Source organism: Mustela lutreola, chromosome X (assembly GCF_030435805.1).
Source record: "Mustela lutreola isolate mMusLut2 chromosome X, mMusLut2.pri, whole genome shotgun sequence".
In the NCBI taxonomy this organism is placed as follows: Eukaryota; Metazoa; Chordata; class Mammalia; order Carnivora; family Mustelidae; genus Mustela; species Mustela lutreola.
Window position 1 is genome coordinate 56,568,433 of NC_081308.1, and position 18,630 is coordinate 56,587,062.

General features: G+C 34.7%; 1 non-coding gene across 1 annotated transcript; it reads left to right on the forward strand.

Annotated features, from left to right (window-relative positions):
* Positions 1-10,906: 10,906 nt before the first annotated feature.
* Positions 10,907-11,013, forward strand: LOC131822337 (U6 spliceosomal RNA). The gene has a single exon (XR_009350213.1). It is a non-coding gene; the product is annotated as a U6 spliceosomal RNA (small nuclear RNA).
* The last annotated feature ends 7,617 nt before the right edge of the window (positions 11,014-18,630 follow it).

Consider the following 18,630-nt stretch of genomic DNA (forward strand, 5'->3'; position numbering starts at 1 on the left):
TCATAAAAAAATTGTAAGTGTATTTTATTGTAGGATCATGATCAGCATTTTGCAGATGAGAAAAATGAAAGTTGGAAATGTCTCTTCAAATCCCTCATACAATATCTGGCCTAGATAGAAGGATATACTATCACAATTGAGGAAGATAATTGAGATTACTTAAAATGATAAACTTTACTGTTTAGGGTTTTTTAAAAGTCTGCCTCAGATTCAGATTCTTTTAAAATATGTATCTATTTTGTGTAAAGAGAATGCACTGAGAAGTAAAAAGAAAGTGATATATCAGTGCTACCAACTAATGGCTGTACTATCAGCACCTTATTTATGAACAGTGAAACAGCGTGCAATATTTAAATCAATTTAAATAAATTCCTATTTGTTTTATATATTTATAAATTTAAATAAATTCTTATTTATTTATTATTAAAGAAATTCCTCTAACAGTATGTGTTGAAGATTGCTAGCAGAAAAGTGTTGTACTTCATGGAAGTAATCAGAAAATATGATCTAAAATTCTGATTTCAAGGGCGCCTGGGTGGCTCAGTGGGTTAAAATTCTGCTTTCAAGAAGCTATAACAGTTAGTACTGAGCATTAGCTATTATATGCTATGGATGAATAACTAAAATCTACATTTGAAACTAATGGTACACTATATGTTAACTAATTGAATTTTTAAAAGTTAGTAAAAAAAATACCACTATTTTATAAAACAATATTCCCAACAGGCTCTTTTGCTTTAAAATACTCACTTTGTAAGGAGAGTCATTACTTTTGTCTAGCCAATTCTTACATCACTGTTTATCCCTACCCTGCTTTATCCCTTCCCAGTATCAATAAAGGCTCACTTGGGTTACCTAGAAGCCATGAGAAAGCTTGTAATAGATCTGGCTGGCTTTCACCAGCAATTTGACCACCATGTGCACAGGGAAGTCTATTGATAAAGGCTTTATTGCAATAAATTGCAAATACATGGATGATTTTTAATTCTCTTTCTTGAGGTCTTGTTTCATGATAATAAATTTAGGGTGGCTTATTGGAATGGATGTCATTAACATATTTTCATAGTTCTAAGTACATGGAATTGTAAAATAGATCAATGAATGTGGCATTACTGACAACTGTCCTCATTTTGAAATCAAATTACAGTGTACTGAGCTGAGGAGGCACAGCAGATTTGGGATTATGAGTGAACTAATTTAAAAAAGTCTTAGGGGTGTGATCAGACTATTGGGTAATTCAGTAGAAAAATGTCAACTGATTGAGATTCTGTGTTCCCTGATTTCAGAGAGAAGTTAAGATAAATAAGTAACACGAGGAGACTAGGAAGCCAAACATAAGTGATAATTTTGTGCCAAGGTGTGTATACATCTGTTTATCTTCTTGCTTTACCGCTGAGGTTGCTCCTAGAGGAGAGTTTAAATATATGTTGGAGCTAATCTCTGTAGATTACACAAGAAACCACATCCTACAGCTCTCCCTGAAACACCACTTATGATTTCAATGTAATTTGGTTTTTTCATTTTTAGAAATAACAAAATACTTTGCAAACTCCTCTACTTTATTATTTCTACAAGTTACCACCACAAGTGAGTCAGCTGGCTCCACATTTTAACACAGTGACAGTCACAGAGGAATGGAGGAATGAGTCGAGTTATCAATATATGTGCTTTTAAGAAGTATGACAGGGTAGCAGCTATTTCCAGGAACCAAAACATGGGTCAGCAGCTGTGCAGGAAAAGTGATGGAATAAATGACTCATTTCAGAGGAGTTCTATAACTCCTTCTATAATGTATCTTCAGCACCCAATAACCCGCTTTGATCTAATGATAAGGATTTACAGTTAAGGTCCCATTTATGATTTGACTGGTAGGGTCTGAAGAATTTTTACTATTGTTTTGACTATTACTTGAAACCTATAGTAGTAATTGGGATATGTGTTGTGTATTCTGTGAACATGTGCTATTTTTAGATTAGATAATTCCTATCTCAAAACCCTGTTAATTTGTTTGTTTTTGTTTATTTGTTAGTGGTTTCAGTAAATGGATATATCTGAAAAATTGCAAAGCCACTATTGAAATAAGTTATTATTATATAGAGCATGGAATTGCACATTCCTCCTTTGAATCCAACAGAGTTTCACCATATCCTTAATAATTTGGGGAAAACATGCTATTATTTTTCTTTATAAAATTTCTCCTGTTAGGCTGTGATGGTTGTCATCAGCAGTAACTCCTCTGAAGGCTTTGTCAAAAGAGTTGAAAAAATTGGAAAGGTGTGAATGAAGCTGTTTGCTGAATATAAAGAAAAGAGCATTGAAGTACAATTCACACTCTTACTTCTCCTTCTATGCTTTCAGATGTTTGACATTTGAAAATTTTGCTTCTAGAAGAGATGCCCTATATAATTCTTTTTTAAATTTTTTTATTTTTTATAAACATATATTTTTATCCCAAGGGGTACAGGTCTAGGAATCGCCAGGTTTACACACTTGAAAGAAACCCTAAGCCCAGCAGGAGAATAGAAATCGTAAAGATCAGAGCAGAAATCAATGAAATAGAAACCAAAAAAAGAATAGAGCAAATCAACGAAACTAGGAGCTGGTTCTTTGAAAGAATTAATAAAATTGATAAGCCCCTGGCCAGACTTATCAAAAAGAAAAGAGAAAGGACTCAAATAAATAAAATCATGAATGAAAGAGGAGAGATCACAACTAACACCAAAGAAATACAAACTATTATAAGAAAATACTATGAGCAACACTATGCCAACAAATTTGACAATCTAGAATAAATGGATGAATTCCTAGAAATATATAAACTACCACAACTGATCCAGCAAGAAATAGAAATCCTGAACAGACCCATAACCAGTAAGGAGATTGAAACAGTCATTAAAAATCTACAAACAAACAAAAGCCCAGTGCCAGACGGCTTCCCGGGGGAATTCTACCAATCATTTAAAGAAGAATTAATTCCTATTGTCCTGAAACTGTTCCAAAAAATCGAAATGGAAGGAAAACTTCCAAACTCATTTTATGAGGCCAGCATCACCTTGATCCCCAAACCAGACATGGATCCCATCAAAAAAGGGAGCTATAGACCAATATCCTTGATGGACACAGATGCGAAAATTCTCACCAAAATACTAGCCAATCGGATTCAACAGTACATTAAAAGGATTATTCACCACGACCAAGTGGGATTTATTCCAGGGCTGCAAGGTTGGTTCAACATCCGCAAATCAGTCAATGTGATACAACACATCAATAAAAGAAAGAACCAGAACCATATGATACTCTCAATAGATGCTGGAAAAGCATTTGACAAAGTACAGCACCCCTTCCTGATCAAAACTCTTCAAAGTGTAGGGATAGAGGGCACATACCTCAATATCATCAAAGCCATCTATGAAAAACCCACTGCAAATATCATTCTCAATGGAGAAAAGGTGAAAGCTTTTCCACTAAGGTCAGGAACACACCAGGGATGTCCATTATCACCACTGCTATTCAACATAGTACTAGAAGTTCTAGCCTCAGCAATCAGACAACAAAGGGAAATTAAAGGCATTCAAATCAGCAAAGAAGAAGTCAAATTATCACTCTTCGCAGATGATATGATGCTATATGTGGAAAACCCAAAAGACTCCACTCCAAATCTGCTAGAACTTGACAGGAATCCAGTAAAGTGTCAGGATATAAAATCAATGCACATAAATCAGTTGCATTTCTCTACACCAACAACAAGACAGAAGAAAGAGAAATTAAGAAGTCCATCCCATTTACAATTGCACCCCAAACCATAAGGCACCTAGGAATAAACCTAACCAAAGAGGCTAATAATCTATACTCAGAAAACTATAAAGTACTCATGAAAGACATTGAGGAAGACACAAAGAAATGGAAAAATGTTCCATGCTCCTGGATTGGAAGAATAAATATTGTGAAACTGTCTATGCTACCTAAAGCAAGCCCTATATAATTCTTACTTTAAGGAACAAGTTGCTTTTATAATTTTTAAATTATTCTACCATTCAAGTATTTCCATTTAAATTAAATTCAGTATCATTTAAAAAATAATCAAAAGTGCAGCCAGTATTCAATTCCTGGGCTAAATAATTTTAGAAAGCTTTGTGTTATTGAACCTACAGGGTTTTTCTGTAGTTTTAACTCTTTCTGTCTGTGATTTTTCCCATTAGTCAAGTAAGTGACTGCAATATAACAGACATTGAGGATAAAGAAGGACTGAATAGAACAATCCTTGGCCTCATGAAGTTGAGAATCTAGCAAGGGAGTCAAACAATTCAATCATTCAGAGACAATTTATTGAGTGCCTGGCCTAAGATGAGCACAACAAAACCCCAGCCCAGGGGAATCATTTTAATGGGAGAGATAGAAAATAGGTAAGCCAACTTAAAAAAAATTGTACTGGTTTTTCTTTAATAGTGATGCATATTTGAACTAAATAAGCACATTTTAAAAAGAGCAGTGATTGAGAAGAGGTTTTTTAACTGAGTGGTTCGAAAAGGACTCCCTTAAAAAGTCTGTTTTGAACAGATTTCTGAATAATATCAGCTATGAAGCTGCGTAAAGATCTCAGGGGTGGGTGATTTTTCCAGTCAAAAAACTGTAAAGGCTCCAAAGTCACAATACAGCTGTAAGTTTCTCTAATAAAGTAACTTCTGACAAAGGATGAGAAGAAATAACTAACCCAGGTTTGAAAGAAAAGGGACAGACTTTCTATGGAATTCATATTTAATTAAAGCTCTAAAGGACAAAAATACACTAGAGCAAAATCCTGGTGACGCTGATATACCTAATGAAAGATCATAAACAAGGTGTGGGTAGCAAAGAGTGTGTGGGAATGTTGGTAAGAAGAGTGGGGAAGAGTCATCCCTGAACATGTTCTTAAATGAAGCAATTCTTGTGTTGTTTTAAAAGGTAAATTGGAGTTTGCCTACGTGATTAGAAAAGGATGCCTCAGCTTATGGAAGTTCGAAGCCATAAAGATGTGATAAACTACTGCAGATATTTTCATGTATATTTGTTATTGCTTCTAGTAATGGTGATCTAAAAACTCCTACTTAAGACAACTAAAAATCCAGACAAAATAGCTTTTAAAGTTAAAAATATCAGAATGATTATAAAAATAAGTGAGGGATTACTGCGCCGAAATACAAAATACAATGAGAGCCTAGAGATATATGCCCTGAAGCCATTTTAGCTATGAGAGCATTTGAAACTGCTAAAACACACTGAGCTGTGTTTTTAATAGACTCTTGATACTAGAGAAACAAAATTCAAAATCCAGCAGCAATCAAGTTTGAGGACTTTGGTACAACCCAAATTTAAGTTGAGATCCCCAAAGCACAAGGAGAAGCAGAAATAAGACTAGAGCCTACCTTGCCTTCTGTGTAAACTGAGAAAGTCAGTCACTGAATTTGGAGTATGATTGTCTTGTAGAGTCTCAGATATAAGAGAAAATCCTGCCAAGGAGGACCATACCATTATTATAGCTCTTAATTATCCCTACTCAATAAGAGTTTCAAATATAATGTCTTGAACATAGCAAAATGTAACAAAGCACGCAAAGAAAAACCATTAACAAGATTTGATAGACAAAATGGGATTAAGTATGATATTAAAATGATCAATAAAGATTGTAAAATGGCTTGATTACTCTGCTCAAAGAAATGAGAGGGGAAGCAAATTGAACAAAAAACTGAAACTAAATATGATATTGAGAAAGATTTTATAAATGAACCAAATGGATACTCTAGAACTTTAAAGATATGACAGCTAATTTAAGATACCACAGGGGTGCCTGGGTGGTTCGCTTCATTAAACCTCCAATTCTTTTTCCTTTTTTTTTTTAAGACCTTAATTTTATTTTATTTCTTTCATTTTGGCTCAGGTCATGATGTCAGGGTTGTGAAATAGAGCCCAGAGTTGGGCTCTGTGCTGAGCCTGGAGCCTGCTTAAGATTCTTTTCTCTTCTTTTTCTATCCCTCCCTGCGCTCTCACTCGCTCGCTCTCTCTTGCTTGCTAATAAATAAATAAATATATAAATATATAGATAATAGACAAAGCAAAATAAAAGCAGATTATAGAAATAAATATAAAGATTTTGAAATGAAAACAAGTTCAAAATAAAATAGAGAAGACCTACACAGCTAAAAGTTCATTCAGAAAATCTGCTATTAAAGAAGTCAGTATGACACAATGTTAAGATATCAAAAGATTTGAGCATGTACTTTACAGAAAGGGTAATCCAAATGGCTGCTCATATATAAAAACTGCTTATCTTTATTATGAATCTGGAATTAAATTAAATTAAATTAAAACCTAGAATGGCATACTATTACACACTTACCATATTGGGCAACAGTAAAAATGTCTTGCAAGAATGTGAAAGAATGACAGTGCCCATAATAAAAACATTTGAGGTAAGTTGGACAATATTTAGAAAACTTAACAATAAAAATAAAAAAAAATTGGTCCATTCCTAGAAATACAACATGGAACTAAATGAATATTTTCACCAGGATATGCAAACAGATGATTATAGTTATTTCATTCATAACGGCAGATCAGTAGTGGTATATTTGCACAATGTTACATTAAATAAGAGAATATTAACAAACTGGGAGGAGGGGCTAGGTTGTTATCATAAAGAGATCTTCTATGGTGCTGATTATGTTCTATTTCTCAAAATCTTTAAGGTAAAAAAGTTTTCAAATTTATATCTAGTTAGATAGAGAGTTAGATAGATGATAGATAGATATTCCAGAAGCTGCAATGCTAGGCTAAGACCAGGCTTTAAAGGGCTTTTCTATACTCTACTAAATACTTAAAACCATTCATTATATCATAGCTCAGTGTTCAAATCTCCATTTGTTTCCTCAGTTTCCTAATATTTCTCTTAAGGTGACCTGATCTAGACTTTTGATCACCTTTGTCTAAATATTTCTATTTTAACAAAGTCCTTTTTAACACTCAGAGACTAAAACTTAGAAAAATACTCTATTATCTCACTAGAGTGGAAAATATATAGCTACCCATTAACTAATGATATCCATGTCTACATTAGATCCATGACATTTTTAATTCTTGGGAGCTTTTGGTTAAATGAATTTTTTAAGCTTCCTTTAAATGAAGCTTTAAGCCATCACCACACGAATAAAATTGAAGAACTAAATGAAAACAAGCCAAGTATTTACAGAGTAATAGAATGTGCAGTGGAAAGAGTACAATTCTGAAATCATAAAGCCTAAATTAGTGTGATGCATCTTTACTAGCCATGTAATCATAAACCAGTTATCTAAATGTGTTAGACTCAGTTTTTTCACCCATGAGATGGTGATAATAATACTTATATGCAGAGTTGTTGTGTGGATGTAATGAAGCATGGAGCATGAGAGTCTCATATTCCATGCTAAAATGATAGCTATTTTTATACTTATAATAATTCTAATAATAGTAATTAAATTGTTCAAAATGATAATATTCATTTATATTGAGGCATTGTATTGACTATTCATAGACACATTTACCAAAATAAATTTCATTTTACTTTACCCTCTCTGAGGATATATATTCCCTAATTCAATATGAATCTCATTATGAATAATAATTATCATGATAAATATGCTGATTTTTCTTCTATTTATTTTTAGGGATGTATCCTTTACTGTTGAACGTAAAGAAACTTAAGCAAGTCTGTCTTATTCAAAATTTGCATGCTGCTTTCTTATGAAACTAGATTATAGAGTTGTATGAAATAAATTCATGCAGTTAAGACATTTATGTTTGGAAAACTGGGTGGTCAGTTTAGTATTTCAAAAGAAGATTTTAAATTTAAACCTTAAAAATGAGCTCTTTCAGCCTTATTTATAGACCATCCTTCATGCTTCATAAGTATTCCTTCATTGTAAACTAAGCAATAGTTTTTGTCACAGTGTATATAACTAAAATGGATTTTATGTTCTATTATTTCAGAGTTAGTTGCAGTTTCTACTTCCTTACTTCCTTTTTTGAAAAATAGATTAATTCTACAAAAAGTTTTTTCCAGCTTTATTGAAAAATAATCGACATATTATAATTTGTAAATTTAAGAAATGATTTCTTATAACACTGCAAACTTAACATTGTGTAAATTTTGTACAATTTGATAAATTGGTATACATCTGTATTGCAATATAATCTACATAAAAATGTTAATACATCTACTATCTCATATAGTTGCCACTGTTTTTATGCATGTATCGTAAGGAATTTTAAGATCTACTCTCTTAGCAACTTTTATGTATATAGTACAGTAGAGATAAACTTCAGAGGTCTTGTGGGTTTTTTCCAGAGCACCTCAATAAAGCGATTATCTCAATAAACTAAGTCAAATTATTATTTTTTTTGTTTTCCAGTCCGTATAAAAAATAAACACTACACTGTACTGTTCAAAAGCATTATGTCTTTAAATAAAATCAATGCATATACCTTAAGTAAACTAGATCTGAGTTTTTAGTGGGTCATAATTACTGATCACAGATCACCATAACAAATACAATAATAATGAAAAAACTTGAAATATTGCAAGAATTACCAACATGTGACAGAGAGACACAAAATGAACAAATGTTATTAGAAAAATGGAGGCAGCAGACCTATTTTATACAAGATTGCTATAAACTTTCAACTTGTAAGAATGTGATATATACAAAGTTTAATAAAGGGAAGCACAATAAAAAAGTATGTATATATTATTATCTATGATCATCATGTTGTACATTAGATTCCCAGAACTTTTTCATATTATAGTTGCAAGTTTGTACACTTTGACTACCTTACTCCATCCCAGGTTCACCCCTTGTCAACTCAACTCTAAGTTTCCATTAGTTTGCCTTTTCTTCAGATTCTGTATGTAAGGGATATCATAATACATAAATTAAAAAATATATATATATATAATCTTTGAAATATTTCACTTAGTATAATACCTTCAAGATCCATCCATGCTGTTGTAAATGGCAGTATTTCTTAATTTTTCATGGTTAAGTAGTATTCCATAGTATATATTTACCATACTTATTTTATTCATTCATCCATTAATGGATACTGAAGTTATTTCCATCTCTTGCTTAGAGTTAATAATTTTATAATGAACATACGAGTGCAGATATGGGGGCGCCTGGGTGGCTCAGTGGGTTAAGCCGCTGCCTTTGGCTCAGGTCATGATCCCAGGGTCCTGGGATCGAGTCCCACATCGGGCTCTCTGCTCAGCAGGGAGCCTGCTTCCTCCTCTCTATCTGCCTGCCTCTTTGCCTACTTGTGATCTCTGTCTGTCAAATAAATAAATATAATCTTTAAAAAAAAAAGAGTGCAGATATGTCTTCGAATAGTGACTTCGTTTCCTTTAGATATATACCTAGAAGTGGGATTACTGAATCATATGGCAATTTTACTTTTAATAATATGAATCATCTCCATACTGTTTTCCATACAAATTTATATACCTATCACAGTGCATAAGTTCCCCATTTTCCCCAATGTTTACCAAAATTTGTTAGTTTTAATTTTTTGGTAGTATATATTCTAATAGGTAGTAATATCTTTCTCTGTTTTCCAGAGGTAAACAACAACAACATAATGACTTTGCCCTGAGTTTTTACGTTGAGCACTTTTTAATGCTCCTGTTGGTCATTTATATAACTTTTTTGAAAAAAAAGTCTATTGAGATCCTTTTGCTATTTTTAAAATTATATATTTTTTTATTTGTATCTGTTGGTTATTAACCTCTTTTCAGATATAAGATTTGTAAGTATTTTCTTCCATTCTGTGGATTGTGTTTTTATTCTCTGTCTCTCTCTCTCTCTTTTTTTTTTTTTTGGCAATGCAGAAACTTTAGTTTGATGTAATATCATTTATTTATTTTTGGTTTTTTTGCTTGTGTTTTTGGTCTGGTATCCAAGAAACTATTGGCAAGACCAATGTCAAGGAGAATTTTTCCTATGTTTTCCTTTAGGAAATTTAGTTTCATGCATCACATTTAAGTCTTTAATCTATTTCAAGTTAAGATTTATGAGTGATATAAGGCTCCAGTTTCATACTGTTTTATGTGACTTCAATTTTAAATATCATTTATTGAACAGACTATCTTTACCCATTACATATGTTGGCCCCTGTCAAATATTAGGTGACTGTATGAAAGGATTTATTTCTGGACTCTCAATTCTGTTCTGCTTCTTTATTGGTCTGTTTTTATGCCAGTATACTTTATTGTGTTGAGCATGGGGGCTTTGTAATATAATTTCAAATCAAGAAGTGTAATTTCTCTTCTTCATTCTTTCTCAGAACTGCTTTGATTATTTGTTGTCTTTTATGGTCTCTTATATATTTAGGATTCTTTACTTACTTCTGTAAAAAAATAGTATTGGATTTTTTAAAAATATTTTTTATTTATTTATTTGACAGAGAGTGATGACAAGCAGGCAGAGAGGCAGGAAGAGAGAGAAGAGGAAGCAGGCTCCCTGCTGAGCAGAGAGCCTGATGCAGGGCTCGATCCCAGGACCCTGGGATCATGACCTGAGCCGAAGGCAGCGGCTCAACCCACTGAGCCACCCAGGTGCCCCTAACTTTGGATTTTTGATAGGAATTGAATTTACAGATGGTTTCCGGTAGTATGGACATTTTAAAAATGTTAATTCTTACCGTTCATAAATATGGGCTATCTTTCCATTTGTATCTCCTTCAATTTCTTTATCAATGTCATAGTTTATGGGGTACAGATCTTTCATCTTCTTAGTTAAATCTTTTCCTAAGTATTTTATTATTTTTGATGCTATTGTGAATTAGATTGTTTTCTTTATTTTTCAGATAGTTCATCATTAGAGTGTTAAAATGCTCCTGTCTTGTGCTTACTTTGGCAGCACATATACTAAAATTGGAATGATGCAGAGAAGATTAGTGTGATCACTGAACAAGGATGACATGAAAAACTGGGAAGCATTCCATATTAAAAACAAAACAAAACAAAAAAAATTCTTGTCTTTTATATATTGATCTTGTATTTGGCAGCTTTACTAAATTTGTTTATTCAAATGTTTTTTGTGAAGTATTTAGGATTTTTTTACATGTAAGTTCATGTTATCCAAAAAAAGAAAGTTTTACTTCTTCCTTTTTTTTGGAGTCTTTTATTTCTTTGTGCTCCTTGTTTCTCTGCCTAGGACATCCAGTACTATGTCAAATGAGAGTAGTGAAAGTGGACACACTTGTCTTGTTTCTGATCTTTAAGGGGAAAACTATCAAACTTTTTTGATTGAATATGAGATTAGCTCTGGGCTTGCAATATGTGTTTTTTTAATGGATTTTTAAAATTTTTTAATAAACATATAATGTGTTTTTATTCCTAGGAGTACAGGTCTGTGAATCACCAGGTTTACACATTTCACAGCACTCACCATGGCTCATACCCTCCCCAATGTCCATACCCCCACCATCCTCTCCCAATACCCCCCCCCAACAACCCTCAGTCTCTTTTGTGAGATTCAGTCTTTTATGGTTTGTCTCCCTCCCAATCCCATCTTCTTTTATTTTTCTTTTCATACCCCCCAAACTGCCTATGTTGCATCTCCACTTCATCATATCAGGGAGATCATATGATAGTTGTCTTTCTCAGATTGATTTATTTCGCCAAGCATAATACCCTCTAGATTCATCCACGTCATCACAAATAGCAGGATTTCATTACTTTTGATGGCTGCATAGTATTCCATTGCACATATATATCACATCTTATTTATTGATTCATCTGTTGAAGGACATTCAGATTCTTTTCATAGTTTAACTATTGTGGACATTGCTGCTATAAACATTTGGGTTTATGTGCCCCTTCAGAATGCCACGTTTGTATATTTAGGGTATATACCCAGTAATACAATCACTGGGTCATAGGGTAGTTCTATTTTCAGCGTTTTGAGGAACTTCCACGCTGTTTTCCAGACTGGTTGCACCAGCTTGCATTCCCCTGTACAGTGTATGAGGGTCCCCCTTTCTCCACATCCTCGCCAGCATCTGTCATTGAATGACTTGTTCATTTTAGCCATTCTGAAAGGTGTGAGTTGGTATCTCACTCTGGTTTTGATTTGTATTTCCCTGATGCCGAGTGATGTGGAGCATTTTTTCATGTGTCTGTTGGCCATTTGGATATATTCTTTGCAGAAATGTCTGTTCATGTCCTCTGCCCATTTCTTCATTGGATTATTTGTTCTGAGGGTGTTGAGTTTGATAAGCTCTTTATAGATTTGGGATACTGGCCCTTTATCTGGTATGTCATTTGCAAATATCTTCTCCCATTCTGACAGTTAACTTTTGGCTTTGTTAACTGTTTCCTTTGCTGTGTAAAAGCTTTTTGATCTGATGAAATCCCAGTAGTTCATTTTTGCCCTTGCTTCCCTTGGCTTTGGCATTGTTCCTAGGAAGATGTTGCTGCGGCTGAGGTCAAAGAGGTTGCTACCTGTTCTCTCCTCAAGGATTTTGATGGATTCCTTTCTCACATTATGCTTCTTCATCCATTTCCAGTCTATTTTCATGTATGGTGTAAGGAAATGGTCCAATTTCATTTTTCTGCATGTGGCTGTTCCATTTTCCCAACACCTTTTGTTGAAGAGGCTGTCTTTTTTCCATTGGACATTCCTTCCTGTTTTGTTGAAGATTAGTTGACCATGGAGTTGAGGGTGTATTTTGGGGCTCTCTATTCTGTTCCATTGATCTATGTCTGTTTTTGTGACAGTTCCCTACTATCTTGATGATGACAACTTTGTCATAGAGCTTGAAGTCTGGAATTGTGATGCCAACAACTTTGGCTTTCTTTTTCAATATTCCTCTGGCGACTCGAGGTATTTTCTGGTTCCATATAAATTTTAGGATTATTTGTCCCATTTCTTTGAAAAAAATGGATGGAATTTTGATAGGGATTGCATTAAATGTGTAGATTGCTTTAGATAGCATACACATTTTCACAATATTTGTTCTTCCAATACAGGAGCATGGAACATATTTCCATTTCTTTGTGTCTTCTTCAATTTCTTTCATGAGCACTTTAGAGTTTTCTGAGTATAAATTCTTTGTCTCTTTGGTTAGGTTTATTCCTAGGTATCTTAGGGTTTGGGGTGGAATTGTAAATGGGATTCACTCCTTAATTTCTATTTCTTCTGTCTTGTTGGTATAAAAAAAATGCAACCAATTTCTGTGCATTGATTTTATATCCTGACACTTTACAGAATTCCTATACAAGTTAGAGCAGATTTGGAGTGGAGTCCTTTAAGTTTTCCACATACAGTATCATATCATCTGCAAACAGTGATAGTTTGACTTCTCTTTTGCCAACTGGAAAAATTTGAATGACTTTAATTTCTTTTTGTTGTCTGATTGCTGAGGCTAGTACTTCTAGTACGATGTTCAACAGCAGTGTTATGATAACGGACATCCCTGCCATGTTCCTGACACCAGCGGAATAGGATTGAGTTTTTCTCCATTGAGAATGGTATTTGCAGTGGGTTTTTCATAGATGGCTTTGATAATATTGATAATATGTGCCCTCTATCCCTACACTTTGAAAGTTTTAATCAGGAAAGGATACTGCACTTTGTCAAATGCTTTTTCAGCATCTATGGAGAATATCATGTGGTTTTTGTTCTTTCTTTTATTAATGTGTTGTATCACATTGATTGATTTGCAGATGTTGAACCAACCTTGTAGCCTTGGAATAAATCCCACTTGGTCGTGGTGAATAATCCTTTAAATGTACTGTTGAATCTGATTGGCTAGTATTTTGGTGAGAATTTTCGCATCTGTGTTCATCAAGGATATTGGTCTGAAGTTCTCTTTATTGATGGGATCCATGTCTGGTTTGGGGATCAAGGTGATGCTGGCCTCAGAAAAAACGAGTTTGGAAGTTTTCCTTCCATTTCTATTTTTTGGGAACTGTTTCAGGAGAATAGGAATTAATTCTTCTTTAAAAGTTTGGTAGAATTCCCCTGGGAAGCCATCTGGCCCGGGGCTTTTGTTTGTTTGGAGATTTTTGATGACAGTTTCAATCTCCGTACTGGTTATGGGTCTGTTCAGGTTTTCTATTTCTTCCTGGTTCAGTTGTGGTAGTTTATATGTCTCTAGGAATGTACCCATTTCTTCCAGATTTTTGAATTTGTTGCCGTAGAGTTGCTCATAGTATGTTCTTATAATTGTTTGTATTTCTTTGGTGTTGGTTGTGATCTCTCCTCGTTCATTCATGATTTTATTTATTTGGGTCCTTTCTCTTTTCTTCTTGATAAGTCTGGAAAGGGGTTTATCAATCTTATTAATTCTTTCAAAGAACCAGCTCCTAGTTTCATTAATTTGTTCTATTGTTTTTTTTTGTTGTTGGTAGTGTTTTGTTTTGTTTTGTTTTGTTGCTTTCTATTTCATTGATTTCTGCTCTGATCTTTATTATTCCTCTTCTCTTGCTGGGTTTAGGCTTGCTTTGTTGTTCTTTCTACAACTCCTTTACGTGTAGGATTATGTTGTGTATTTGAGATCTTTCTTGTTTCTTGAGAAAGGCTTGTACAGCTTTATATTTTCCTCTCAGGACTGCCTTTTCTGTATCCCACAGATCTTGATCAATTTTGTTTTCATTATCATTTGTTTCCATGAATTTTTTCAATTCTTCTTTAATTTCCTGGTTGACCAATTCATTTTTTAGAAGGATGTGGTTTAGTCTCCATGTATTTGTGTTTTTTCCAAGTTTCCTCTTGTGATTGAGTTCTAGTTTCAGAGCATTGTGGTCTGAGAATATGTAGGGGATGATCCCAATCTTTTGATAATGGTTGAGATCTGATTTATGACCCAGGATGTGGTCAATTCTGGAGAATGTTCCATGTGCACTAGAGAAGAATGTGTATTCTGTTATTTTGGGTTGGAATGTGTTGAACATACCTGTGATGTCCATCTTGTCCAGTGTGTCATTTAAGGCCTTTTTCCTTGTTGATCTGTTGCTTGGATGATCTGTCCATTTCAATGAGGAGAGTGTTAAATTCCCCTACTATTATTTTATTATTGTTGATATGTTTCTTTGATTTTGTTATTAATTGGTTTATATAGTTGGCTGCTCCCATGTTAAGGACATAGATATTTAAAATTGTTAGGTCTTCTTGTTGGACAGACCCTTTGAGTATGATATAGTGTCCTTCTTCATCTCTTATTATAGTCTTTGGCTTAAAATCTAATTGATCTGATAGAAGGATTGCCACCCCAGCTTTCTTCTGATGTCAATTAGCATGGTACATTGTTTTCCACCCCCTGTCTTTAAATCTGGGGGTGTCTTCGGGTCTATGATGAGTCTTGGGCAGCATATTGACGGGTTTTGCTTTTTATCCATTCTGATACCCTGTGTCTTTTAATTGGTGCATTTAGGCCATTTACATTCAGGGTAACTATTGAGAGATATGAATTTAGTGGCATTGTATTGCCTATAATGTGACTGTTACTGTATATTGTTTCTGTTCCTTTCTGATCTACTACTTTTAGGCTCTCTCTTTGCTTAGAGGACCCCTTTCAGTATTTCCTGGAGAGTTGGTTTGGTGTTTGCAAATTATTTCAGCTTTTGTTTGTCCAGGTAGATTTTTAATCTCTCCTTCTCTTTTCAATGATAGCCTAGCTGTATATAGTATTCTTGCCTTCATGTTTTTCTCACAGAACACTCTGAATATATCATGCCAGTTCTTTCTGGCCTGCCAGGTCTCTGTGGGTAAGTCTGCTGCCAATCAAATGTTTTTACTGTTGTACAATACAGACTTCTTCTCCCAGGCTGCTTTCAGGATTTTCTCTTTGTCGTTAACAGTTGTAAATTTTACTATCAGGTTACGGGGTGTGGACCAATTTTTATTGATTTTGAGGGTCATTCTTTGTATCTCCTTGATTTTGATGTTTGTTCCCGTTGCCATATTAGGGAAATTCTCTACAAAAATTCTCTCCAATATACCTTCTGCTCCCCTCTCTCTTTCTTCTTCTTCTGGGATCCCAATTATTCTAATGTCATGTCGTCTTATGGTTTCACTTAGCTCTCAAATTCTCTCCTCGTGGTCCAGTATTTCTTTGTCTCTCTTTTGCTCAGCTTCTTTATTCTCCATCATTTGGTCTTCTGTATCACTAATTCTTTTGCCTCATTTATCCTAGCAGTAAGAACTTCCATTTTTTTATTGCACCTCATTAATAGCTCTTTTGATTTCAACTTGGTTAGATTTTAGTTCTTTTATTTCTCCAGAAAGGGCTTTTATCTCTCTGGAGAGGGTTTCTCTAATATCTTCCATGCCTTTTTCGAGCCCAGCTACAACCTTGAGAGTTGTCATTCTGAACTCTAGTTCTGTCATATTACCAATGTCTGTTTTGATTAGGTCCCTAGCCTTTGGTACTGCTTCTTGTTCTTTTTCTTGTGGTGAGTTTTTCCACCTTGTCATTTTGAGAAGATAAGAATATATAAAGGAGCAAATAAAATGCTAAAAGTGTGGTAAAGACCCCAGGAAAATGTGCTTTAACCAAATCAGGAGAGACCCCAAGTTGTGGGAGAAGGAAAGGGGATAAAAAAGAAGTTCTAGGGGGGAAAAAAGGTTAAAAAAAACAAGGAAAAAATATTTAAAAAGAAAAAAAATATATATATACATATACACTAGACTTGTGACTAGAACAGGGTCACTCACTTAATTTGGGGAGTATTTAGGTCTCTTAGAAGAAACTACCTCCCAAGATTTTAAAGGATGCAAAACATATAAGGGTAGGCACAATGACGGGATGGAATAAACCTATAAAAATGAGGGAAAAAATTTAATTTCTAAAAAATAAGTTGATAGAGCAAGTTGGTTGGGACCAGAAAGATAACCTGGAGAGAACTTGCTCAGGCTGGACACTAGAACAATCTTGGAGCTAGATTTAGGGTATATTTTGATGTATTAGGATAAGTTATACTCCAAATTTTTTAGAAGAAAAAACCCTATGTGTAAAAAAATATATAGTTAGATACAATGGAGGATAAAATATGACTATAGTAATGAAGGTTCAAAATAGATTATTTTTTTGTAAGATATTTTAAAAATAAACTAGTTTAAAAAATCATTAAACGAGGAAAGGGTAAAAGTTTAAAAAAATTAGCAGAAGAAAAAAGAAAAAACATATAACTGCAAGACTAAAGAATCATTGGGAGAAAGCCATGAATTCCTTGTTTTGCTTTCTCCTCCTCTGGAATTCCACTGTTCTCCTTAGTAAGTGAAGTTGTTCTTGGCTGGGTTTCTTGTTGGTCTTCTGGGGAAGGAGCCTTTTGTATTGATTCTCAGGTGTCTTTGCCCAAGATGGATTTGTCCTGCCCTTACCTAGGGTAGGGCTAAGTAATCCGGGAGCTTTTGTACCCTGAAGGCTTTCTGTAGAGTTCTGGATGATGGTATGATAATGGCGGTCTCACAATCCGGCCCAGAGGAGTGGAGAGCTCAGGGCCTCGCTCCCCAGTGCACCCTCAGAGGAAAGTGTTTAATCACTCCCATCTTCCCAGCCTCTGGCCATGCTTGGAGAGAAGCGCTCTGTCATTCACACTTGGAGAAAAGTCCTTGGTCATTCTCATCTCCCTGGCCTCTGGCCGTGCTTGGAGAAAAGAGCTCAATTACTCCTGTCTCCCTGGCCCTTGGCCATGCTCCAAGCTCACCCTGCCTATGCCTGGTTCAAAGTAACCCTGGGTTGAGAGCTCACTCCTCAGCTTTGTCTCTGTAGCCGGCTTCCCCACACTAATACCTGTGAGTTCTGTGACACTCAGATACCACTGGTCCTTCTGTGACCCTGAGGGACCTGGGGCTATGCTGAGCCCACTTGGGCTTCACTCTGGTTTAGCCTCTGGGGTGATATCCCTCAGTGGATCAAACTTAAAAAGTACTGATTTTGTGCTCTGTTGCTCCACAGCTTGCCTGGAGCTGGCCCCTCCCCCCGCGGTCTACCTACCCGTTCTTTGGGTTCACTTTTCCGCCGGTTCTACCTTTCAGAAAGTGATCAATTTTCTGTTTCTAGAATTGTTGCTCTCCTTCTCTTTGATCTTCCATTGGACTTGTAGGTGTTTGCAATGGTTAGATAAGCTATTTAGCTGATCTCCTGCTACCTGATGTCGTCTCAGCCTGCTACTTCTCCGCCATCTTGAATCCTTCCATGGAATATGTGGTTTTTATTGTGTTGATGTGTATGTATGTGTATGGTTTTTATTGTGTTGATGTGTGGTGGGTATTTTTATTATGAAAGGGTTTTGAATTTTGTCAAATGCCTTTTCTGCATATGTTGAATTGATCATATGAGTTTTTTTTTATCATTCTATTAATATAATGCATCACATTTACTGATATGTGCTGGTGAATTCAGTTTTGTAGCATTTTGAATAGAATTTTTACATTTTTTATTTATCAGGGATATGATCCAGTAGTTCTTTTTGTTGCTGATTTGAAATGTGCCTCAGAGTATTTCAACCACTTCAACTTTTTGGGAAGGGTTTTAAAAGTGTTTGTATTATTTCTTCTTAAAATGTTTGGTAGAATTCACTGTGGACATCATCTGATTCTGGACTTTTATTTGTTAGAA